Here is a 27,474-nt window from a genome sequence, read left to right on the forward strand (position 1 = left end):
ACTTCGGTCAGATTGGAGACAAGTATTGGTTTTGTTGCAGTATATATTGATGCTATCCCGCTTGTCTGTTTTCAATAATGAACTGGGTGGCTTGATTAGGGTATAACCTCCTCTATCCCGCAGAAAATATCGATTATCCTGATCTGCGTAGACGTGTTGCCCTGTATAACTCTTTCTTCAAGCCTTTTCAATTTTTGTATATATAATTTTTTTTCTTTCCCCTTTCCTGCCTTAATTTTGGTTATAAAAATCCCTCTGTTTGAATACAGATTGGGCACCAACTGGGGATTTTTGCTGTCTACGGATGTGATGTACTTTTGAATTATGTTATGCACAGTGCACTTATGCCTACATCCTAGGATGGCTACTAAAATAATATGCACTTTAACTGGATACGTTCAGCATTGATTATGTGTTTTTATGCTGTTTTTATCATGTGTATGGTAATTGAATATGTGCTTATTAAAGATTGATTGAATATCTTCTCATGTTCCTTGACCTGGTCTATCCCAACATTTAGCTCCTTCACAGTGTGCAGTATATCCCATTGATCCACTCTATGGCTTCGTTCACATGAACCCTCTTTCCCCTTGGTTGGCGTGTTTTGCTTTGGTTTTCCCCTGGGTTCATGTTGTTGGGGACGCCTATTCTGGATTACATGTTATGTACAACACGTTGTTGCATAGGCTTAATTTTGTTGTTAATTCCTCGGTTGAGGAATTGGTGGCCCGGCTATTGCAGAGTGACGCTACCTGACAGCTCTTTACTGTTTCTCTAATTTCTCTTCTTTCTCTCTGCATTTGCCCCACATCATTCAATATGGCGGCATCAGATTTGGTTTTCTTCTCAGAGGAACAATTAGCAGCAGCTATAGAGGTACCTTCGTTTTTTGACAATATAGATGCCACTATAGGCACTGGCGATAACTCCAATATCACCAGTGAAACTATTTTAAAGCTCAAAAAGAAAAAATTCCGCACGGGGATGCATAGTCACCTTCTTACGGAATATTTGAAAAAGAACATCATTCCACAGGGTTTAGTAGTCCGGTTAGAACCCTGTCTTTTTGTTGACGATGTAGATTAGAAACAGGCGTTCTCTGGTGTGGCAATCAAGTGTAGTCGAGATTTAATGCTCCTTACCATCAATACAGCACTCAAGAAGAGTGCGCTAATTGGGGAGGAGATTGATAAAGCTGAATCGGCATTTGCCCTAGATACTTCTGTTGCCAATATAAAAGAAACATTGGAACTCATTGAAAAACAAACTAAGGAGTTTATCAAGATAACTACAAATAAAAAAATTGATAAACTTAAAAAAGACATCTTGGCCTTCACTAAGGAAGGCACATTTCCTTATCTCAATGCTGATTACAAAGGACCAGGATATTGGTCCAATTTCGATCCTCAAATGGGCCCTATATCCCACAATAAAAGGGTCACTTTCTCGGACACGTCATCTGATGGTAGCCAGTCCCACCCCAATCGGGGGAGACATAATAGAGGCAACAGAAGGAACAGAGGGCAACATAGAGGTAGAGGAGGCAGACAGTACTGGCAATTTCCCCAATACGGTCCTCCGCCTCCCTTTGCCCAATATGGTCAGAATGCACCCTTTCCCACCCCCAATCTTCCTTTTCCACCTCCCGATCTAGGACCACCACCGTTAGACAACCAATTCCACACCAGGAGGCGGACCTACAGGAGATAATACCTAAGTCATCGGTTTACAATATCTCCCATAGGACTTTGAGTCCTCTTGAAATTTCTACACTAGAGAGAGGGTTCTCTTTCGTACCTATGCAAAATCCATCCAAAATGAATACGGAAATTGAACTACGTAGCTTGTTCCGTAAAATCAGACTGAGAGATTTCTTTGGTAAGAACGACAAAGAACACATTGATGAAGGCTCTACTACTCCATTTAGGAATAAGTCTACCTTTATGCCTAGTCGGAATATGGTTTCAGATGAAACGGTGATCTTTGAAAAAGCTGTCCTCAGGGACTTCAATTTATTATATAAACGAATCACTGAGCATCCACGCATACCTAGCTTTAATTTTTCTCATAATGAATGGGAATGTCTGAGGAAATTAAAAGAAGACTTGTCCATTGTGATCAAGCAAGCAGATAAGGGGGGTGGCATCGTTGTTCTAGATGCCACCAGTAGGATCTAGAAGTGATGCGCCAACTTAATAACCCTATGGTGTACCATAAATTGAGTGAGTTTTTATTCCTTACGGACAAGGGAACTAGAGTCCCCCTATTTTACATATTACCTAAAATACACAAAGATCTTTTTAATCCTCCGGGTTGCCCCATAGTTTCCCTTTGCAGTTCCATATTAGAACCACTGGGACAATTTCTCGACTATTTTTTGAAACCTTTGGCATCCAATACTGCGACTTATGTATCAGATACTACAGATGCCATTAAACATCTTGAGAATTTGCCTTTTAATCCAGAACATGAGATGCTAATTACTCTGGATGTAGAGTCTCTATACTCTAATATACCACAAGATGAATCTCTGACAGTTATTAAACAATTTTTGGACACCCGTACTGAGACTCAACATATACCGAGTGAATTCCTGATTCAGCTTCTAGAACTAGCACTTACTAAAAATTACTTTAGATTCAAGAACTCCTACTATGTACAGGTGAAGGGTACGGCAATGGGGGCATCTTTTGCCCCTAATTATGCTATCCTTTATATGTGGCAATTCGAGAAATCGCTCATATTACATGAGTCCAATCCTTTTTTTGCGGCGATACGTCTATATAAAAGATATATAGACAATATTATCGTGGTTTGGGATACTACCAAGGGGGACCATACCATCTTTCTCCCCTGGATTAATTCCCTTAATCCACATTTTAAATTTACCATGACTTCTAGTAACATCTCGCTTCCCTTTCTGGACTTAACAGTTAATACTGATGGTGAGCATATCTTTGTGGACTTATTCCGCAAAGCTACAGACCGCAATTCTATTTTACGGTTTGATAGCTTTCATACTAAAGCACTCAGAGAAAGTTTCCCTTATGGGCAATTTTTGAGAGCAGGACGGAACTTCACTAGAGTTAGTGATTATTCTATTCAGGCTGATATCATCACAACCAGATTAAAAGCCAGAGGATATCCGCATCATCTACTTAGACAGGCTCGGAAGAGAGCTAGATATCAGCATCGAGATATATTGCTTACCAAACAGAATAGACCGGATATTACTAGTCAACGCATTGTATGCGTAACCACCTTCAATTCTTACCACAAGGAGATAAAAAAAAATGATTTATAAACACTGGCATCTTCTTCAATTTAATAATCCAGAACTGGAACGACCTCTGTTCGCCTTCAAAAAAGGAAAAAACCTTAAAAATTGGCTGTCACAGGCAGATCGAGCTAAACCTATCTCTCGACAATCCACATTACCTGCACAGTGGAGTTTTCAACCCATTATGGGACATTTCCCATGTGGGTTCTGTAATGCTTGCAAATCTACTACAGCATGCTCTACAATATTTATCAATGGTAAAGTCTGGTCCCTTAAGCAACATACGACATGCAACTCTTCCAATGTGATCTATGTTATAGTCTGCCCTTGTAATAAATCTTACATAGGCAAGACAGCAAGACCTATTAAAACTAGAATTTCGGAGCACAAATCAAGAATTCGGACGAATACCCACAATGCTCCACTAGTGGCCCATTTTTTAGAATTGGGCCACAATTTTGATGATTTTAAGTGGTGGGCATTGGAACCAGTCGTGGGAACTGATCGTCTCAACACTGCTACCAGATTGGCACAGAGGGAGCAATGGTGGATGTACCAGACCGACAGCTATCACACTGGACTAAACCATCAAGAAGAATGGCTCCAATGTGTGACCTGAGAGCTGTGTTACATCCAACCACCACCACCACCACCCCCTATGCACTGGCTTTACCTATACCCAGAGGATGGTTACTCATCGGGCAACATCGGGTAATGCACTGATGTTTATATACTCTTACATTATATTCATCAGATAGTGATGCTGTATTAGTTAGAGATCGTTATTTTTATTATTTCGTTTCCTTCTTTTTTTTCTGTTGTGCGGCACTATTGTCGTAAACTTGGTGGCTTCTCTTCAATAATGGCACGATATTTGAGGTCTCTGCTTCACGCTATTATTTTTATGCATACTGCCCCATAAAGAAAGCAGACTAATGAAACGCTGCCACGTGACTACTTGCGGTAGTCAAGATGCTGCATTAGTGAGAGATTTTTAATCTTATTATTACTTTCTCTCTTTCTTTTTTCTGCTTTGCGGCACTGTTGTCAATAACTTGGGGGCTTCTCTGCAACAATGGCACGACATTTGAGGTCCCTGCTCCATGCTATTGTCTTTATGCATACTGCCCCTTTAAGGAAGTAGACTAATGAATCGCGGTCACATGACTACTTTTGTTAGTCACGTGGCACGACGAGGCAATATTTTAGGCAGTCAAGATTCCTCCTCGGACTCGAGAGCAGTTCGTTTGAACTGTGCTTCTAAACGGCTGCTGCTCCACGTACGGATCCGGCGACAGCTTGAGGAACCTGGCCGCATTACGGTGGCAGCTCTACGACCGCCGGGGATCACGCCGCATGTGCTGACGCGGTAAGAGTGGATGCCCTTTTGTTTTTGTTTTTCTTTCCCTGTCTCTGCTCCACTTGCCGATTAATTCGGACTTTGAGGGGCGTTCCCTTGCGGATACAGTGGGGGAAGGGGCTGTGACAGACTCTATTGTGGGCTGTTTTCTTTCTCTCTCCCCTCTCCCCTGATATATAATGGTTACTAGAGGTATAACAATTGAGCAAGGTACCTAGCTTCCAAGAGTATCTCCTAGAGCAGATTTGTACAATCTGAGGGAAATGATACTTAAAGTTCTTTTCGCACTTCACCAATTACGTGATGTCCATCATTAATGCCCTTGAGACTGAGGGTCTGACTCTGTTAAGGGAGGATACGTTTGAGTCCATGGGATTTTCTCATGGCTCTCCTTTGTAACCCTTTCCTACCCTCTTTCCTGTTCATCTTTTTCTTTTCTTCTTTCTCCTATGCAGGATTTGGTCTGCACAAGATTACCAGGTGATGGGATTTTTTCCCCATCCAGCCTGAATATTTTGCACCCTGATAAGACTCAAAGGGTGCACCACCAAGAGAAACTTTCTCTACTTTGATCGCTACTTTTGGATATATTCAAGAGGAACTTCTTTTCCCTTTGAAGGTATGGAAATGCAACTTGTCGATGTATTGAACTGCTGGGATGCCTCTCACTCTGCATTCTAGTGTAGTTGCCACCGGGATGGCAGTGGATTTTTAGATTGACTCTGGCTTCCCTCTCCCTATGCTGCCAGGTTGGATTACATAATTTTGTTAGTATATTCACGGCACAGATACAGGGATAATATGTCCTTTTGTCATTTTCCCTCTAATACATTTGGGACTCCCCTTTTCCGATTTACGAGTAGATTATGGGGCTTACCCTGGATTATTACTAAGGGTACTATGATTTCTAACTGCATGGAGGGTGTTATATGTGGGGTTGCTAGATCGGTTCAAGGAATGTTTTTAATTATGTAGTTTTTATGAATGTCTTTGATTTATGTGTTGCCTTATATCTGTTCTCATCTTTTTTTCTTCTTTTTTGTTTTTTTGTATATTCCTCTCCGATGTATCCCTAATTTCTGAACATTATTAAGATGGAATACATTGATCATCATGGTGAATTAAGGAAGAACCATTTGAAGAAGATTGGACACAAGGAATAATTTCAAGACACTTTTGTATTGCTTGGCTATAAGTGGCTCTTGAATACTTAAATGTAGAGAATTTGTATGTTTAGATTTTAGAATTAATTATCTAATCTGTCCTGTCCTGAGGAAGACGATTGTCAAGCTTTCTCTCTCTTGCTATAGTGAGAGACAGACAGCTTAGACACTGTTATTCAATCGTCGAAACTACCTGCGTTAGATACCAGTACAGCCCACGATACGGTTGGGAGCTGTACTAGGTACTGGTTGTTGACTACTTCGGTCAGATTGGAGACAAGTATTGGTTTTGTTGCAGTATATATTGATGCTATCCCGCTTGTCTGTTTTCAATAATGAACTGGGTGGCTTGATTAGGGTATAACCTCCTCTATCCCGCAGAAAATATCGATTATCCTGATCTGCGTAGACGTGTTGCCCTGTATAACTCTTCAAGCCTTTTCAATTTTTGTATATATAATTTTTTTTTCTTTCCCCTTTCCTGGCTTAATTTTGGTTATAAAAATCCCTATGTTTGAATACAGATTGGGCACCAACTGGGGATTTTTGCCATCTACGGATGTTATGTACTTTTGAATTATGTTATGCACAGTGCACTTATGCCTACATCCTAGGATGGCTACTAAAATAATATGCACTTTAACTGGATACGTTCAGCATTGATTATGTGTTTTTATGCTGTTTTTATCATGTGTATGGTAATTGAATATGTGCATATTAAAGATTGATTGAATATCTTCTCATGTTCCTTAACCTGGTCTATCCCCACATTTAGCTCCTTCACAGTGTGCAGTGTATCCCATTGATCCACTCTATGGCTTCGTTCACATGAACCCTCTTTCCCCTTGGTTGGCGTGTTTTGTTACAGCAAAGAATGTAAGCAGATGGACATCACTGTCATGTTCCTGCCTGAAATGTTTCGCCATGGGGTACGTGGGGTCAAAATTCTTGATAGCTCTGAGATGCTGCAAAATACGGAGCTTAAGTATACATGTGGTAGATCCCACGTACCATTTCCGGCAGGGACATGCAAGGACATACACTACAAAGGGGGTGTCACAGTTGATAAAATGTTTTAGCCTGAATTCAATGCCCGTAGTCGGATGTATAAAGGATTTACAGGTAGTGGCATGGGGACAGGCTTTGCATTTTTGGCACTTGGTAAAGCCTTTAGGTGAGCCAGGTAACCAATTGGTCATGGTGGAATTTTTTTGGACAGGAGATAAGTAACTAGAAACTAGCCTATCCTTAAGTGAAGGTGCCTGTTTAAAAGTTAATGTAGGGCATTTAGGTAATAATGGGCCATGGTCTTTGTCCAATCTAAGGATGTGCCAATGTTTCATAACAATCTTACGAACATCATGTGAAGCATTGTTGAATGTCACAATGAGGCGAGGATCATCCTGATCATTATTTTTCTTCCTACTGGTGGGACCATGTAGTAACAATTCCCTTGAGAGTGCCCGTGCTTTAAAGAAAGCCATTTCACTAATCATTTTTTGATACCCCTGTTGTAGGAAATCAACGGCAGCCAAACTGCAACAGCGGTCACACTCCTGGATATTTGTGCAGTTGCACCGGAAGCAAATAAATTTGCCATAAGGGATACTGTTCTAACAAGAAAGCGGGTGACAACTCGTTGCGTGCAACGGGGGGCCTGTATTGGTGGGTTTTTTATGCAGGGAGGTATGAATGCCTAGATTGTCGAGTCTCTCTAAACATATAGACTAGCAGAAGTATTGTGCTTTGCATGGTAATTCCACCTTCAGTCCTAGTTTGAAGTGTATTTAATGATCTAAACCAATGCTTCCTTGTAGGCAGTATTGCTAGTCTCTCATGTAGGAGCTAGTGTGAACAAATTGTCTTTGTTTCCAACTCCAAAGCAAGGCACATAAAGCGGAGCATGAGAAAAGCATGAATTGCATACATCGGTTCCAGCTACTTTGAGTTGGAGCATTGGGATTGCGCAGCAACATTATTGGTGTCCCGATCAACAGCTGAGGCAGCAGTGACCTCACCATAAGTGCTGTAGATGTAGGGATGAAGGGTGTAACCTTAAAGTGCCGTAACCGTATGTGTACGGCTGAAGCATGTAAGCTTCGTACTGTTGAGATAGAAAACATAGAGCATACTGCCACTAGTTTTTATTATCTTAGCCTATACTTCTAAGTGTGTAGGCTTCTTAGTAATTTCAACAATATGTTTTTATTGCAGAGTAAATATTAGTCTGCCCTCTCTCGTCCACACCAGAAATGTGGGTTAATTTGGCAATTTCGTCTTGCAAACACCATACAACATCCATAGTTCTGCCAAAAACTTTTTCTAGCATTTATTATTTTGCCATTAGGATCAATTTTTAAGTTATTTTCAATTTTGTTCTCATAAAGATTCAAACAGTCAAATATAGAAGAAAGGTGAGTTCAGAAAAATCAAATATATATACAAATGTGATACGAAGCTTACAAGTATTTCAAAGCTCCAAGTGTACATATCATATTGTAGTATACATAGCCGTCATTTGCATTTAGGAGACGGTGTTGTGAAATACTAACACAAATCTAAAGAATACATGGAAAAAACACATGAAAACAGTACATAAAAAGCATCAATACTGCATTACTGGAGGTCGACTCCAAACCAAATTCTAGAGTTCCTATCCAGAATTGTTCATTGTATGTCCTTTGTCTTGACCTTATAAGTGTCAATAGCCGGGCTAACAAGCGACCAACTCTTGGGTCTACGTCAGGAAGTTTATCTCAGTATTTGTTTGGAGGACGGTTGGGAACAAGCGTCCTTTGTCCTATGACGTTTCGGCTTTGCAATGGATGAGCCTTATTCCGGGCCACTAATTATGTCTCTAGAGTGGGGACATATAAGTACAATGTAGGGTATATGATGGGCTAAGCTGAACTTAAAATTGTGTAGATATGTCTATAGTGAATACAACAATTTGTGGGAGGGAATTCTCTCTATTGGTCTCGCAATGTGGGACACCACTGAGCTTGTGCTTGTCCCATTTGGGAACCTACTACAAAAATACATGAAGGAGCTCTTTATTTTTTAATAGCTGCGCCTAGGGCCTTCTATTGCACCAGTTCCGGGAGTTCTAGTGGAAAAACAGAAGTGTGCACTTAGTCTTAGTTGCCATACTTGAGTGATATAGCCTATTATTGTTCTTTTTATTTTTCATTTCAGGGATAGGGATTTTTCTGACATGATTGTGCATGAACCGATTCTACATGTAAACAGGGGATACCTTAGTTTATGCAATTCCTCTGGATGTTTGCAATCGTCTATTCCAAGCTGCGGTCAGGGCTGGGTCAAAGTGGGAAATTAAGTTTCTGTAATTATCATGAGAGATTTGCCACAATGGGCCTCATTACGACCCTGGCGCTAAGTGAAAAACGATGGCGGTAAATGGTTACGGCCATCGTTTTCTGCCAGGTCCGATCATGACCCGTGACCGTTAACTACGATGCCATTAGCGGCATCGTAGTTAACGCTGCCGCTAACTGCGCTAAGGGTGAGCGCACGCGACCGCCCACACCGTACTTAGCGCCATGGCGGAAAGGTACGCAAATGCCGACCCAAGCGGACATGCACCTAACGCCATCACCCAGCCCGTTAAGTACCTTACCGCCATGGTGCAAATAACGCCATCGCGAACCAACCGTAAAGGGCCATGTTAAGTGAATGCAGCTGCCACAGGTGCACAGAAACAGCACAGGTGAAGGCAATACAGACTCAGGGAAGTACAAAAAGAGCACACCCCACCCCTTCCCACACCCAGTCACACTCCACAATGATGCCAATACGACTAGCAATGTTGGGGCTGGAGGACCTGATAGCAATGCATGTGCTACAACAGCAACAACAACAACAGGCAGCACAGAGGAGACGCAGGAGGAGAAGGAGGGCAAGGCAGGCCCAGCAAGCCCCACCAGCACAGCCAGTGCCACCACGCAGGCAGCCCCCAATCCCACGCATCAGAGCCAATCCATTCAACCTCACTGCTGAGCAGATCCACACCCTGTACCGTTTGGACCGGGACACCATCACCGCCATCGTAGACATGACACACAACGACATTGTCAGCATGATAGAAAGCCCAACCGCCATCCCCCCCCTACTGAAGGTAGTGTCTGTACTCCACTTCCTGGCCACAGGCACCTACCAGCACACAGTGGGGCACCTGCATGGCATTTCACAACCATTATTCTCACGAACACTCATCCAAGTGCTCGATGCCCTCCTCAAGCACACAGACGACCACATCTCATTACCACGGACTGCCCAGGAGATTGCAAACACCAAAGTGGGTTTCCATGCACTAGCCGGCATACCCGGTTGCATTGGTGCCATCGACTGCACCCATGTGGAATTGGTGGTTCCACGTGCCATGGAGGTACCGTACCGCAACCGGAAACAGTTCCACTCAATCAACGTGCAAATGGTCTGTGACTCCAACAAGATCATCACACATTGTTGTGCCCGATTCCCCGGATCAACCCATGATTCTATGGTCCTGAGGAACTCCACAATACCACGCTACATGGAGCGACATGCAGGGCCAAGATCCTGGCTACTCGGTGAGTCCAATGTCATGGAAGTGGGCAGGTGAATGACGTACCGATGCAAACTCCACCTGGCAGAAAGGGGGGGGGGTGATGCATACTCCACCTGGCAGAAAGGGGGGGGGGATGATGCATACTCCACCTGGCAGAAAGGGGGGGGGATGATGCATACTCCACCTGGCAGAAAGGGGGGGGATGATGCATACTCCACCTGGCTGAAAGGGGGGGGATGATGCATACTCCACCTGGCTGAAAGGGGGGGGTGATGCATACTCCACCTGGCTGTGAGTAACACAGAGAACGGAGACAGAGGATGGGCACTCACAATGCACACAACCCCTCTGCATACATTGGGTGATGGCATGCAAAACAGGCCATGGGAGCCATGAGCATATACTGGTTGCATTGTGTGAATCAATCAGTGCATGTAGAAGTGAGCCAAAGTAACAGTTGGATGCGAGCCATGGTGGAACATCATGTTCCTGATCAGACAACATGACTGACACATACATTCTCGCCTACATACAGGTGATGCAGGCTATCCCCTGAAGAGGTGGCTCCTTACACCAGTCCGGAACCCGCAGAACCAGCACGAGGAGGACTTCAACCGTGCACATACACGTACTCGTGTGGTCATAGAGCAGACATTCGGCCTATTGAAGGCACGGTTCCGAAGCCTCAGCAGGTCTGGTGGGGCACTCCTGTATGGCCATGAGAAGGTGGCAAAGATTGTCATGGCATGTGTCATGCTACACAATATGTGCGTCAGACGGAATGTGCCCCTGCCCCCTGACGCAGAACTGCAACCACCTGACGATGAGGATGAGGAGGGTGCAGATGGGGCGGCACCCCATGGAGGAGGCGATGCACAGGAGGGGCGTGCAATGCGCCAAAGTATCATCGACCACTGCTTCTAGCACACATGGCTGGTGTTTATCACATGGAGACTGCACTTGGGGCACTGTGTGTCTCTGGGACATGCACACTGTGGACTGTACACCAATAAAGCACACATACGCAATGAAAATGTCCACACATTACTTTTTTTGAAAGAAAAAAGTGTATTGAAACTATGAAATGTCGTGTCACACCCCCTTCCACCTCCCCCCTGCACACCCCAACACACCCCCTCCCACCTCCCCCCTGCACACCCCAACACACCCCCTCCCACCTCCCCCTGCACACCCCAACACACCCCCTCCCACCTCCCCCCTGCACACCCCAACACACCCTCTCCCACCTCCCCCCTGCACACCCCAACACACCCCCTCCCACCTCCCCCCTGCACACCCCAACACACCCCCTCCCACCTCCCCCCTGCACACCCCAACACACCCCCTCTAGGTGTCAACAGATGCCTGTGACAGTGGCCACAGGCTGTTACAAGCCCCCTCTCCCGGCCCCCGGGGCACCCCTGGCTGTGGAGCGCAGGTTACGTCCGGAACGTCGCACGGGGCTGCTCTGTGCAGAACTGGCAGTGGAGGATGTCCCTGGCTGCCCCTGTGCATGCACGTCCTGTAGGGTGTGGGTGAGCTCAGTGAGCGCACGACGCAAGCCGGCAAGTTCCGCACAGATGTCCCTGGACATGGCCTGCATGGCATCCCTCAGGGTGGCAGTGCTCTGTGCTATTTCGGCCCTTAGGGTCTCCATGGCCTGTTCAATGGTAGACCTAGCCCCCACACATTCCGCGGCATGCTCATTCAGCATCGTGGACAGTTGATGCTGCCGTTCTGTGATGTCCTCGAGGGACTGCTGGCCCTGATGGCCCATGGCCAGTGCTGGTGGAGTGATGGAGGGGCTGCTCCCCTCCTGTGGAGTGTGGACAGGGCATGGGGTGGAAGGCCACTCCTCTACCTCTGTGTGCCCCTGTGTGTGATCCTCATGGGGGCTGGCGTCTGAGAAACAGGGGGAATGTAGTAGGTCAGTGGGGCTTCTGACCTCGTGCTCCATGTCTGAGTCTGAACATGCAGCTGTTGCAGCTGTCTCACCGATGTTGCTGCTGGCCGCTGACCCCGTGCCTTCTGTGGCAGGCAATGTCGGAGGAGGTGGAGCAGCTGCTGCTGGCCTGCTGCCTACAGGGGTGCTTGCCGGTGGGACGTCCGGTATGCTTGCAGTGGGACCTGCTTGTAGTGGGGTCGGCCTCACTGCAGCTGAGGTTGAGGGTGCAGGGTCGTTATTGATGGCCTTCTTGGCTCTCTTCGGCGCAGGGGTGTCCTGGTCCTCTGGGTGTTAATCTGTGCCTGTGGTGGAGCAAAGGAGGGAGGGCGTTATTGATGGGTCTGCAGACTTTGGAATGACAATGATTGACATTATTCTGGTCAGTACATGAGGCAGATTTCAGGCAGTGCCATGCAGGTTGTCTCCTTTTAGTGTGGAATGTGGATGCAGGTATGCGGGTGCCAGCAGTGTATACAGGGTGGTGCTTGCATGTGGCTATGGGCAGTGTTGATATGTGTTGCATTTACACTCTAGGGCAACCTTGTGCTACACATGATTGGACTGCAGTGACTATGGCATGTCTTGTTTGAGGCACCTACCTTCATCGCCTGATGTCGGAGCTCCCCTTTCCATCCCTCCGACGCCTTCAGTGGATTCCATGCCAATCGTGGTTGCACAGATCTCCTCCCACGGTTGGAGTTTTAGGGGGGATTCCGACCCTCCACCGGTACCCAGGGCAAGGTTGCGGTTTGCAGAGATGACGGCTCTGACCCGTATGCGTAGGTCATCCCAGCGCTTCCTGCACTGCTGTGGGGTGCGGGGTACGGTCCCCACCGTGCTGACGTGCTCAGCCACCAGGGCCCAGATGGCCTTCTTCTTCCCTATCGCTGTCCTGGTCATTTCCGGGGAGAAAACGACACCTGCGTTGTCTTGCAGGGTCTCCGCAAGCATGCAGAGTTCCTCCCGGCTGAATCTCTCCTGGCGCTGGTGGTCACATGCCTTTTTCACAGCTTTAGGCATTTTCGGGTACTTGGATGGGTGGGTGATAGGTTGGGACAGGTGTCAGGGTTGGGTCTGGTGTTGTTCGGTAGGATGGCAATGGATTGTGTTTTTAAAGATGGCCGATGGGCTGTTTCCCGTTCTGGCGCGATGACGCTATTTCCGGTTCTGCTTTTTACGGCCACCGCAAATTACGGTGGCCGCTACTTACGGTGGCCGCTACTTACGGTGGCGGAAGTGCACCTTGCTCGCTTTACGATGCCGGTAGGGGCCTTTTCCGCCATGGCGTTAATTGCATTACCGCCATGGCGTAATGCTCGTGCGCGATGGGTCGTAATGTGGCGCTCTTTACGCCATCGGCCCACGGCGTAAACGCTCATTACGCCATGGCGGTAATGACGGACGATTACCGCCTGGGTCGTAATGAGGCCCAATGTGATGGAAAATGTCATTGTGGACACTACTGAAAAAACATGCACCGTTTGCTGTCACCGGCATTAGTACAAAAGCACTGTATTGTGTCACCTGCATGACTTCAAAAGTGAGTGCCACTGTCAGCTAGAATGCTGATAGTGTGGAAAGTTTAGGACCAATGAAATGCTGAAGCTTTCATGAACTGTTGAACTTTAGGAACATTGAACATATAACTACGGCAGAACTATGGTACGAAGAGCCATATGACAGGAGTAAGCATTGCAGATCACTTTTGGTTGCAACCTACCCACATGCCAAATTCCAGGTTTGTAGCTAGTTGGGAAGTATGCTGAACAATTTGAACAGACACACACACACACACACACACACATATCCACACATTTCCTTTTATATATATAGAGAGAGAGATAATTATATAAAAATGACTAAGAACAAGTTTCCTATAGCACAACCATACCTAAGATCTCATTGTCAAAGACAAATGCAGAGGTCGTATTTAATGAAGATTCATTTGAATCAATTTGACACTTTAGAGGGGTTAGGTGCAAGAATGGACATCTCAAGGGGTAAGAGAACCTTAAGATTATGGCATAGTTTGGTATCTTTTGAAACAATGGCATCCCTCTATAATGTGTGTCTGGTGATAAAGCTCTGGAGCTCGACACATTATGCATGTTTTGTCCACACTATTGATACTATTGAAGAGAACTACTTCTGAGGTTGTATTTTAGGAGGAATTGAAATGTCATTAGTTTTAGCAACAATCCAATTATGTCAGGATTTGAGAAGTTTTCCAATATAAGAAAGCAGATTGCAAATTATTCCATTATAAACATTTTAAAAATGTGTTTTTACACAGGTTTCGTTACATGGTTTCGATAATATTGTGTTTTGATATGATTCGAAGGGTTTTATGTTTAAACATTTGTGAAAAGTTTAATTTAAACCAGATAAAAATAAAGAAATAATAGTTAAGAAATAATGATAATAAAAGCTCAATTATTAAGTAGCTAATAGGCTTAACCTCCTCCTGCAAATACCTTTGCTCCTCCTTCATCCTGAATGAATGTTGATCATGTATTTCATAATGTTTTGAGTTAGAAATTTAGGTTCTGCTATGATCAAGTAATTGCATTGCAATGTGTATGCTTTAGAGACATGGCTGAATGCTCAAGATAAGAACATGTTCGTATTCACCCCCACCCATGGCAAATATTTATCCTAAAAAATAGAGGGTCGGTAACCTGATACCTATCATCCCAACGGTCTCACAGTACTTTAAGACTGTTGGGGGATGCACTACATATACAATATATTTGTTGCAATAAATTGAGGGTGACTATCTGAATTTATGTATCAGTTTATTTACTGTTTGTGAATAAAAATATAAAAACACAACATTTTGATAGACAATAGATAATAGTTTAGCCACACTCTAAAATGGCGGGTTTTACTTATATACCAACAGTATTCTTTTTTTGTCCATTGAAAACTCATCTTTTGTTTGAGATTTATTTTGGTTATTTATACATACATCCAAGATTATATGAAAATGGTAGACTTTACAAATTAGCTGTTGTAACAATGGTAGTTACAATCTACATACCACCTGTATTATTCTATGTTAGCCGAACAGCCAAAAGTTGTTTGCGGTCCTTAGGTTATTTATATGTACATTCGAAAATAATATAACAGTAGTCTTTTTAATGAATCACTAAATACATATTGTAACAGTCTCTATAGCAGTAATATATACATACATTTTCATACCAAGCCCCCCCCCTTGAGTAAAAATATTGTTTCTGAGCCTCCCCTGACCTAGGGTTGACCCCCCTAAGGGGCCCAAAGGATGTGCAGGGGTGGGGCATGCTCTTTAAAATATAAGCAGCTTTTCTACTGCTTGTATTTTCTATTAAAAGCAGTCACCTTAATCCCCTTGTTAAAGAGTCTGGGCCCCCGCTGGACATCCTTCGGGTAGCCCCCTCACTTTGAAGACCAGTGCTCTATATGATCAAAATGATTGACTGCATCGTCAGTTTTGGGTTCAGTTAATTGTAACCAAATCATTGTAGCATGGTGTCATCTTTAACTGGACTAGGTTTTTATAACTGTCCTTCATTTATTTCCAAATAAAAGGAGGGTGCAGATGAAGAGTGACCTGCCAGCAAAACACCGATGTCACAGAGGAAGAAACAAGCTATCATACCATCTTGTTGTGGATCTTAACTGAATATTTCAGGTAATTACTTTATTTTCCACAGCACATTGCCTGCACAAGCTACTTCATCAGTTTCAAATTTCTTTAGTATTGATGTGACATGAACTCCTTCTTGTATTTATTGTGTGTGTCTCTTAATAATAATAAAAATAACACAAAAAAAGACCAGCAATAATTCTAAATATTCATGGGACTTATAGATACAGCTACAGGTGTGCATTTTAACAATTCTTCAATTAATCTAATAAAGTACCAAATATCCGTTATATACAACATTAATCTTTGACTCATGAGAATTATATATAAATTACAAAATAAAAGAAAACCATTTTCATGAAAGCTATGATTCTCTGAGGGAAAATAATCATCTTAAATAAAAACTTTGGAAATCAAGTTGAAACTGAGCATATGGTCCTTGGAACGGGCATCTGTTACTGGATGGGATTACACCAGAATAATTCTGAGTGCAAATAACCGGACAAACTCAAGAAGATGGCAAGTTACTATTTTACTAACAATAATCTAAAACAGGGAGGTTACAACGAACATCAACAGATGTATGCACAGTCTCTCAATGATTTCCACAAAAAATACAATTCATATACTTCATTATGCGTCAGAGTGACGTAATACTACGTGGCAATAGTGACACACCTGTCTAGGGTTGGAATTGGTTAAGAGGGACATCTAGATATACAGTCATATAGGAGCTAGGATTTTTATTGGCTGTCCAATATCAGGTGGACAGCTTATGTCTACTTCTTCAAACATGTTATGTTATGTTATGTTACTTGGCATTTATATAGCGCCTATGTATCATTGGTATGATCTCACAGCGCTGGTAGGTTGAACGCCCTCGGGAACCACAGTTCAAGTCAATAGAGAGAGAGAGAGAGAGAGTAGTATGGTGCATAGGCGCACCAGATACATGTGCAGATGGTGTTGTTATTGCATGAAAGCTGCTTCTTAGCTGTAGGTGTGGCGTTGAGGAAATCAATTGGATGTGTTCAGTCTGGAGGGTGGACACCCAGACAGAGTTCTGGCTGCGCTAGGCCTGAAGAGACGCCTAAGCTAGCCGGAATGTGCTCAGCTAGCTGTGTTTTATTAGGATGATGAGGTGTTTGTGGGGTCATTTGAGTCTGAGAACAGCTAGGCCGAATGTGTCATAGCATAGCTTTGTTCTAGTTGAATGATGGTGTATAGGAGAGAGTAAGCATAGTAGTGTGATATGGTGGTTATGAGCAAAGCACCTGTGATCAAGCACGAGAGCAGGACAGGGGTCATACATAGCGGCACACGTATATGAAGCGACAGGATGGATAGGGTAAACATGTGATACAGATAACATGGGGATATAGGTGCATAGCATATGTATAGCATAAATAGGAGATACAGAGATGTACAGGGATATATCCACTCTATTCAATCCATCTACTCTGTTCTTTCCATCCACTCCATTCACTCTATCCTTTTCATCTGCTCCATCCAGCTTTTCCATCTGTTCCATCCGTTGCATCCTTTCATTCATTCCATCCTTTCCATCTAAAACATCTGTTCCATCCGCTCTAACCACTCCATCCACTCCATCCTTTCTCTCCACTCCATCAGTTCCCTCCACTCCATCCGATCTTTCCAGTCCATCCGTTCCATCCGCTGTAACCGTTCCATCTGCTCTAACCGCTCCATCCTTTCCATCCACTCCATCCCTTTCTTCCATCCCATCCTTTCTTTCCACTCTATCTTTTCCATACACTCCATCTGTTCTGTATTCATTCTGTCCGTTCCATCCATCTGCTCTGTTTCACCATTTCCATTCTTTCTATCCTTTCCCTTCTTTTTCCGTCTTTTCCATGTACTCCATCCACTCTGTCCATTCCATTCACTGTATCCTTCATCAACTCTATCTTTATCTTTTCCATCTACTCCATCCACTCCAATCTGTTCCATTCATCCACTTCATCCGTTCCATCCACTTCATCCGTTCCATCCACTTCAACTACCCCATCCACTTCATCTACTCCGTCCGTTCCATCCACTCCATCCGTTCCATCCACTCCGTCCGCTCCATCCGCTCCGTCCGTTCCATCCACTCTGTCCGTTCCATCCGCTCTATTCGGTCCATCCGCTCTATCCGTTCAAATCCGCTCTATCCGTTCCATCCATGCTATCCGTTCCATCCATGCTATCAATTCCATCCACGCTGTCCATTCCATCCATGCTGTCCGTTCCATCTACTTTACCGGTTCCATACCCTCTGTCGGTTCTATCCCCTCTGTCGGTTCCAACCACTCTCTCGGTTCCAATCACTCTGTCAGTTCTATCCAGTTAATCCATTCCAGCCATTTTAGCTCTTCCATCCACTTCATCCGTGCTTTTCTCTTCATATGTTCCATTAATTTTATCTGTACCATCCACTTTAACCGTGCCATCCACTTCAACCGTACCATCCTCTTGAGCCATGCCATCTACTCGAGCCGTGCCACCCACTCGAGCCATGCCATCCACTCCATCCGTGCCATTCACTCCATCTGTTCCTCCCACTCGATCCACTCCATCCACTTATCCATTCCATTCTTTCCATCTGTTCCATTCTTTCCATCTGTTCCACCCATTCCATCGACACTATCTGTTCTATCCACTCCATCCTCTCCATTCGTTCCGTCCACTACATCCATTCCATCCACTCCATCCGTTCCATCCACTCTATCCATTCCATCGTTCCGTCTACTCCATCCGTTCAATCCATTTCGTCCATTGCATCCGGTTCGTCCATTGCATCCATTTCGTCCGTTCCATCCGTTTCGTCCATTTCATCAACTACGTCCTTTCCATCCATTCAGTTAACTTCATCCATTCCGTCCACTCAATTTGTTCCATCTGCTCCATTCTTTTCATCCACTTCATCCATTCCTTCCACTTCATCCGTTTAATTCTCTTCATCTATTCCATCGGCTCCATCTATTGCATTAATTTCATCCATTCTATCCCTTTATTTGTTCCATCCCTTATCGATTCCATCTACTCCGTCCGTTCGATCCACTCCGTCCGTGCCAACCATTCCATCCATTTCGTCCATTCCAGCCATTTTGTCCGTTCAATTCATTTTGTCCGCTCCATCCACTTCGTCCGTTCCATTCACTTCGTCCGTTCCATCCCCTTCATCCGTTCCATCCACTTAATCAGTTCCGTCTACTTTATCTGTTCCGTCTACTTCATCTGTTCCGTCCACTTCATCCATTCCGTCCACTTCATCCGTTCCATCCACTTCATCCGTTCCATCCACTTCATTTGCTCCATTCGCTCCATTCACTCCATCCGTTCAGTTCATTTCACTTCATCAGTTCCGTCCATTCTATTTGTTCCATCTACTCTATCCTTTCATCCACTTCGGCTGATTCATCCACTTCATCCGATTCCATTCTCTATCTATTCCATTTACTCCATCCGTTTTATTCATTCATTCATTCATTAATTTCGTCCATTCCGACCATTCTATTTGTTCCATCTATTCGATCCTTTCCATCCATTTCGTCTGATTCATCCACTTCATCCATTCCATTCACTTCATCTATTCCATTTACTCCATCCATTTCATTCACTTCCTCTGTTCTGTCCCCTCTATTCGTTCCATCTACTCGATCCTTTCCATCCATTTCATCTGATTCATCCACTTCATCCATTCCCTTCTCTTCATCTATTCCATTTACTCCATCCGTTTTATTCACTTCCTCGGTTCTGTCTCCTCATCCGTTCAATCCCTCATCTGTTCCATCCACTCTATCTGTTCATTTCACTTCATCCTTTCCGTCCATTCTATTTGTTCAATCTACTCTATCCTTGGTCCACTTAATCTGATTCATCCACTTCATCCATTCCATTCTCTTCATCTATTCCATTTACTCCATGAGTTTTATTCATTTGATCATTCATTTCGTCCGTTCCGTCTATTCTATTTGTTCCATCTACTCGATCCTTTCCATCCATTTCGTCTGATTCGTCCACTTCATCCGTTACATTCTCTCCATCTATTCCATTTACTCCATCCGTTTCATTCACTTCCTCAGTTCTATCCCCTTATCCGTTCAATCTCTCATCTGTTCCATCCATTCTTTCTGTTCCATCCACTCGATCTGTTCCATCCACTCTATCCATTTCGTCCACTCGATCCGTTCCATCCGTCTACTCTGTTTGTTCCATCTATTTCATTTATTCTATCCGTTTCACTGAGTCTATCTGTTTTGGTTAGAATATCCGTTTTAGTCTTTCTATCTGTTCTATCGACTCCCTTTGCTCTTTTATTTTGCTTTGTTCAAACAACTTTGTATTTTTTTATTTTTTATTGTGGTTATTCATTCAATTAGTTCTAGGCGTAGATTCTTTAGGGGAAGAGCCACGTTTTCAGTAATTTGCTGGAAGACAGTTAGTCTTCGTTGTGTTGAATGTGTGGTGGAAGCAAGTTCCATAGAGTGGGGGCCAAGGCTGAAAATGATGATCCTCCTAACCTGACTGAGTTGGTGTTTGGTATCACTAGAAGGAGGGCCGAGCTAGATCTTAGAGTGTGCAGTGGGTGGTAGGGTTTTAGCTTGTTCTGTAGGTATTGAGGGCCAGTTTTATGCATTGCTCGATGGGAGATGCATAAGGTTTTGAAGGTCACCCTTCATTGGACTGGGAGCCAGTGCAGAGTTCTGAGAGCTGGGGAGGTGTGGTCTCTTGGGCCAAGTGCGTGAAGCAATTTGGCTGTGGCATTTTGTGCTCTTTGTAGTTTAATGAGGTGGTATGCTTGGACCCCAAGGTAGAGGGAGTTGGCATAGTCCAGTCTAGACATTACAATTGATTGTATAGTGGCGAGTCTGTTGGGAAAGGAGAGGTACAGAAAAATGCATCTAAGAATTTTGAGGTGGTAATGGCAGGATTTAGAGACGTTGCTGATTTGGCGAGAGAGGGTTAGGTCAGAGTCGAGAGTGCATCCAAGGTTTTTTACTGTGGTCGAGGTGGTGGGTGGATTGTCCATGGATGATTTTCCGTGTGGCTCTTGCTCTGTGTGCCAATTTACTTCGAAAATCAAAAACTTCAATATTGGAACTAAGACCTGGCATCTTAATTTTATGACAAACTGCAAGACAAAACAAGTTGTCTATTGCATCGAATGCCCTTGCGGCCCGAGGTTTGTAGGCCAGACAAGCAGATCAGTGAACACTAGAATCTCAGAGCACCGTTCACGCATCAGATGCAAAAACACATCTGCTCCCCTGGTGAACCACTTTCTAGAAAAACACCACACTCCGAATGACATCAAGTGGTGGATCTTAGATGTAGTAAAGGGCTCTAGCAATATATCACGTAGTCTGCAGCAAAAAGAAGCAAGGTGGATCCACAGACTCTCTAGCCACGAGAATGGCCTCAATGAAGAATATGCCCCCTTAATTTAACTCAACTTGCAGCTCTACGTATGAGCACATCTTCTTCAAACTCACAAGCAAGGACAGAAGCATGTCTTGAGTGGCCTCTTATGTCCCTCTGATTGGCCACTGCAAGCACACCATGGACCATTTTAAATTATCTGGCATTTTTGTCCGGCAGAACTATTTATGTTACCGGCCGAGCAAAAAAATTTCTCAACACATGTCTCCCTTCATCACGATTAAATGTTGGGTTCATCGAGTATCTCTCACGAATTATTCTATGATTCGTAATCATGCGGCCGCAGATTATGCCCCCTAGATGAGCCCCATAGATATCTGCACCCGCTTTGAAGATTCAATATGGCTTCAATGTTGAATGCTGGTGGGGCACACACCCCCACAGCAGTGACTGATTGACAGCCCAAACGGACCAACTCTCTGTTGCCCTTCGCGTTTCAATGCTGGAGGAATACATCCCCACAGCTTTGTGTGACAGACAGCCCCAGCGCGCCTATTACACTGCGCCTCCTCCATACGGTCACTGTTGGAGGAACACACCCCCTAGCAGTGTCTGTTAGACAGCCTTAGCGGGCCTATCACATCACACCTATAGATTCGGCCAATCAAGCTACTGCATCACACCCGCTATAGTCACGGCAGCGATGTTTGCTCGTCAACCATGACTCAGCATCAAGCCAGCTGAGACAGCCTGCACAGCGTGCACTCGCGGCCACAGAAAAGGCAGCTCCACGAAAAAACAGGAACTCCTATCAAGGTAATAAATGGACCGATAGGTCCCGCGTGCTGGTAACCTTCTTTTTGCCAGAAATCTGAAGTCAGCCCTCGTCTGTGAGGCTTTCTCTACACACAAGCAAAACAACGCCATTTTTTACCCACTAAGCAAACACCACTGACTCTGTTTCTTCTCTCCCATTTTGTTTTGGGCTACTTTAGGTTGTGCATTTTCACAACAACCACTGAACCCTACGCCCTGAACGGGAGCATAAGTAATTCAGACACGAATGTTACCCACAAGTGGTATGTAAATATCATTTTAATTTTCCTCTTCTTAGCATATAAACCATAGCAATTATGAGTTGCCGGAAAGACAGACCAACTGGTCTTTGTTATGTTCTTTTCCTGCTATAGAACGATTGCCATTATTATCACGGGTGGCTGCGCCCTGGGGTTCCTCGTGTTCCGAGCTGTGTCCTCACTGTCTGTGCAAGACCACAATCCCAGCCAAAGTGGTTCTTTTTCTTGATCCAGTCCAAGCCCAGAATCCCACTAGGTGCTTTCAAATTATTTATTGTTGCAAAAAAAACCTTTAAGCAAATAATTTTCTCTGGACTCAGACTTATGCCACAAAAGATGAAAACATTCCTTAAATTCAAACTTGTTTTATGATACCCCTCCTCTCTGTGTCTGCCTTCATACAGGGTCAAGTTCGTATTTCCCCATTTTTTCTTCATTTCTCCGCCCTGAGGAAGGCTCCACTACAACTGTAGATGCCCAGCAGGAGGCAGATCCGAAACGTGACATGGATGTTTGAACTTTTCACATTGACTGGAAACTCTATTTCGGACGTTAATCTGAAGTCCAAAGCTAAACCAGTATTGAAACATTGTTCTTGCACGTATATCATTTTTTTGTGCTTTCTCTCAAGAGTTTCTCTCCCCCATCAAACACCAACACGTCGGCAGACCTGCATTCTCTTATTTAGTAAAACAGTGCCACCTGTATATTGAAATGTGGGCCGCTTAGAGTTTCCCTCCAACTGAGGGTATTTGGCCTGAGGCTATTTTGGCCTCTGTGTGTTTGCTCTGTCTTTCCACTCATTTAGCAAAACAGTAGTACCTGCATATTGAAATTTGGACTGCTGATTTGTTTTCTTAAGGTATTATACTTGTGTTTGCATTTTCCACAAGCAATGGTTCAATTATTGCTTGCCTTTATCTTCTTGTCATAAAAGTGCACTGATTTGTCTCTCTGTTAGATCTTTTTCGTACTTGCAGTTCTATTTTTTATTGTTTTACTCTCATTCCAAACTGCATTTCCTACTCTTTGTACTTATCAACCTTATCCATTTGAGAACACAATAATAAATTACTTTGTGAAAATAAGGAATGTTTTCTGAGTACAAATACTGTGGCTACATAATATTTGTGATTTCCTTGTTCTAGGTCACACTATGAACGTTGTTTAAACATATTTTTGTAAAATAACCTAGTTATATTCTAGCAGAGTGGATACTTTTTGGTATATAGATATTTCTCACATTAGTCCCAACCCACTTTCTGCTTTAAGGGACGACCTCGATATATCTTTCTTATGATGTCCATGGATGATGGCCATGGTAGAGGGTGGGGGAGGAGCTCTGTGTTGCCACGCACCATGATTTTGGTTTTAGTGGGGTTTAGGAGGAGATGGTTTGAGTTCATCCAGCGATCAACGTCAAGGAGGCAGGTTGTGAGGTCGAGCTGACAGTTGGGTTTTGAGTTGAGGAGTTTTAGGATTAATTGGGTGTCATCGGCTTAGTTATAGCAGAGGATGTTGTGCGGGTGGATTATTCTTGGGAGGGTGGACATATAGAGGTTGAACAGGAGTGGTGATAGGCATGCTCCTGTGGAACTCCGGTGTTGACTGGTCGGGCAGCGGAAGCAAAGTTGGCGAGGAGGGTTATTTGTTTCCTATTGTTGAGGAAGGATGCTATCCACTTGAGAGAGTTTCCCCGGATTCCTAGAGAGTGGAGGCGGTTGAGGAGGATTGAGTAGTTGATTGTGTCAAAGGCAGCGGATAAGTCTAGAAGGATAAGTGCAACGCATCCCGCAGAGTCCGCAGTGTTCTTAAGGACTTTCCAGATTGAGGTCAGAGTGGTTTTGGTTCCGTGTCAATGGTCTGAAACCTGATTGTGCAGGGTCAAGGAGATTGTTGGACAAAGGCATTTAGTTGGGAGTATGCGGTTCGATCGATGTGTTTAGCAAGGAACCGGGTGTTTGAGATGTGGTGGTAGTTTTTGCGGTCGAGAGGGTCGAGGGAAGTTTTTTTTAGAAGAGGTTTGACATGAGCAGTTTTGAAGGCATCGGGAAAGATTCCCGAGGAGAGGGAGTCATTTATGATGGTTCTTGCGTGCTCTCCTGCGCAGGTGGATGATAATATTTCTTTGAGGATTGAGGCGGCGTGGGGGTCTAGGAGGGAGCCAGATGGTTTCCGGGCAGAGAGAAGTTTGAGAAATTGGTCTCTTGATATTGGTGTGAACGAGTCGAAGGTGGTTTGTGTAGTACTTGCCATGGCAGGTGGGGGGGGAGACTGGTGGGGTGGGTGGATTACGTGATGGGGACATGAGGGCCAGTTTGTTGTTGAGAGAGTTTGTTCTGTCGAGAGCAGTGGTGAAGAAGTGGAGAGAGAGAGAGTCGCGGAGTGACTGAGATGGGGTCGATTGGGTAGCGGCATAGGTTGGTTTGGTGAATTCAGAGATGATTTTGTTTTTTGCTGGGGTTTTCACAGTTGAGAATTCGAGAGTTGTAGTGGACTTTTTCTGATTTTTGATATTGCTTCTGTAGCGGCGATGGTGCCGGGCCAGGGTGTATCTACTTAGGATGGATTTATCTTTACGCCATTTGCGTTCGAGGGATTTATGCAGTTGTTTTGCAGTCTTGAGTTCTGGTGTAAACCATCTGGGATAAGGGCCACGGCGAGGGGAGGATTGGCAAGTGAGGGTGAGTGGAATTATCGAGATATTGAGCCACAGGTCAAAGGAGTCGATGGTTAAGGTTTAATTACGTGGGGTGGTTGTGGGAGGAGTTTGAAGCAGCGCATTGGCTAGGTCAGGGAGGATTTTTAGTTTCTTTCAACATTTGCATTGATTTGGGGGTTCAAGTATGGGGAGAGGGGCCGGCGAACAAATTTTGAAAGGCACGATGAAGTATTCAGACCAGATGATAGGTGTAGGGGTCTTAGATGTATCATGTCGTGGGAGCTAAAGATGGCATCAAGGGTGTGTCCTTTAGAGTGTGTTGGGCCATTCATGTGAAGGCGGAGGTTGAGCGTATCTAGGCAGTCGACCAGTGAGTGGGTCATGGGGTTGGTTAGAATGTCCAGCCAGATATTGAAGTCCCCTAGAAGAGTTTGGGTGGGATGGTTTGTTTGGATGGTGGCTATTGAATCACAGAGGTTACTTGAGAATTGTCTGTCATAGCCAGGGGGTCTGTAGATGATTAGGAAGCTGTGGGAGAATGTTGGGGGGAGGTATAGTTTGACGAGAAGCGATTCGCAGGAAGGGATGATTGTCTGGAAGTCAATGATTGAGGCTGAGAAGTGTGACTTAAAAACGATTGCTACTCCTCCTCCTCTAGAGGTTTAGTTGAGTGGGATGAGGGAGTAGTCCAGGGGGGAAGGCTTCATGGGCGATAAGGGCAAAGTCGTCGGAGAGCCAGGTTTCAGTGATAAAAACTAGGTCTGGTTTGTCTGAGAGGAGGTCAAAGATGCTGTGTCTGTTTTTTGCTACAAAACGGCATTAAAAAGGATGCATCTTACTTCGGCACAGAGGGTTGTTGTGGAGGTTGTAGGGATGGTGGCTGGGCGGAGTGGCTGATTGGGTGGGAGAGGGTGGGGGATGGTGGGGGATGAGGGGAATCTGGGAGGTGCGAGAGGCGGGTTAGTCGATGGTGGTTGGGAAGAGTAGGCGGGCGGAGAAGGGTGTGGGTGTGGGGAGGATGAGGTTGGATGGGTGTTTGAGGTTGGTCGGTTGGGAATACTGATTTGGGACTGGGGATTTCAGGGTGAAGCTTAAGGGTAGGGGGTTGTAGGAGTAGTTGGTGAAAATTGAAGGGAGAGGGGTTCAAAGCAGGGTGAGGAATGGGGGAAGGGGAGGGTGGTGATGGTGGAGTTTGAGAGGCTGAGGAGGCTCTTTCGGCAGACCTAGGTGGGCTGGATGGACTCACGGCGTGGCGAGGATGGGGATTGGTTGCAGTATCAAGATTCAACAATTGCATGGTGATGCTGATTAGGCACACTTTCTAAATTCAGCTATATTACAGTCACGTTATTAGGCACACTTTCTAGATTCAACTTTAGCGTAGTGACGCTAATTAGGCACACTTTCTAGTTTTAACTTTAGCACAGTGATGATATTAGGTACACTTTCTAAGTTTCAGCTGTACTACATTGACACTATTAGGCACACTTTCTAGTTTCAGCTATACCACACTTTCTAGATTTAACTTTAGCACAGTGACGCTAATTAGGCACCCTTTCTAGTTTAAACTTTAGCACAGTGATGATATTAGGTACAATTTCTAAGTTTCAGCTGTACTACATTGACGCTATTATGCACACTTTCTAGATTCAGCTATGCCACTTTAGCATAGTGATGATATTAGGTACACTTTCTAACTTTCAGCTGTACTACATTGACAATATTACGCACACTTTCTAGATTCAGCTATGCCACAGTGACGCTAAAGAGCACACTTTCTATATTCAATTATACCACAGTGACGCTATTAGGCACACTTTCTAAATTCAACTATACCACAGTTAAGCTATTAGGCACACTTTCTAAGTTCAAACTTTGGCACAGTGATGTTAATTAGGCACACTTTCTAAATTTTACTATACCATATTTATGTTATTAGGCACACTCTCTAAGTTCAGATTTTGGCACAGTGACGTATTAGGCACACTTTCTAGATTCAACTATACCACAGTGATGCTATAAGGCACACTTTATAGATTCAGTTATAACACAGTGACGCTATTAGGCACACTTTCTAAGTTCAGACTTTGGCACAGTGACGCTATTAGGCACACTTTCTAGATTCAACTATACCACAGTGATGCTATTAGGCACACTTTCTAAATTCAAACTATGGCACTATTGGGCACACTTTCTAAGTTCAACACTATGGCACAGAGACGGTATTAGCCACACTTTCTAAGTTCAAAACTATAGCACAGAGACGCTATGAGCCACACTTTCTAAGTTCAAAACTATGGCACAGTGACACTATTAGGCACAGTTTCTCAATTCAAACTTTGGTAGAGTGACGCTATTAGGCACACTTTCTAAATTCAACTATGGCACAGTGAGGGAATGTGGGCACA

At 44.3% G+C, this 27,474-nt stretch overlaps 1 protein-coding gene across 4 annotated transcripts in view; it reads left to right on the plus strand.

The window, feature by feature from the left end:
* Nucleotides 1-27,474, plus strand: part of LOC138467580 (uncharacterized) — a 1,374,796-nt gene that overhangs the window by 69,092 nt on the left and 1,278,230 nt on the right. For all 4 annotated transcript variants that reach the window (XM_069607716.1, XM_069607715.1, XM_069607714.1 and 1 more), the window contains exon 2: nucleotides 15,886-15,988. The gene's annotated coding sequence lies outside the window, so the exon portion shown is untranslated. The remainder of the gene's footprint in view (nucleotides 1-15,885; nucleotides 15,989-27,474) is intronic.

This window comes from Ambystoma mexicanum, chromosome 4q (assembly GCF_040938575.1).
Source record: "Ambystoma mexicanum isolate Mex_15411 chromosome 4q, UKY_AmexF1_1, whole genome shotgun sequence".
Lineage (NCBI taxonomy): Eukaryota > Metazoa > Chordata > Amphibia > Caudata > Ambystomatidae > Ambystoma > Ambystoma mexicanum.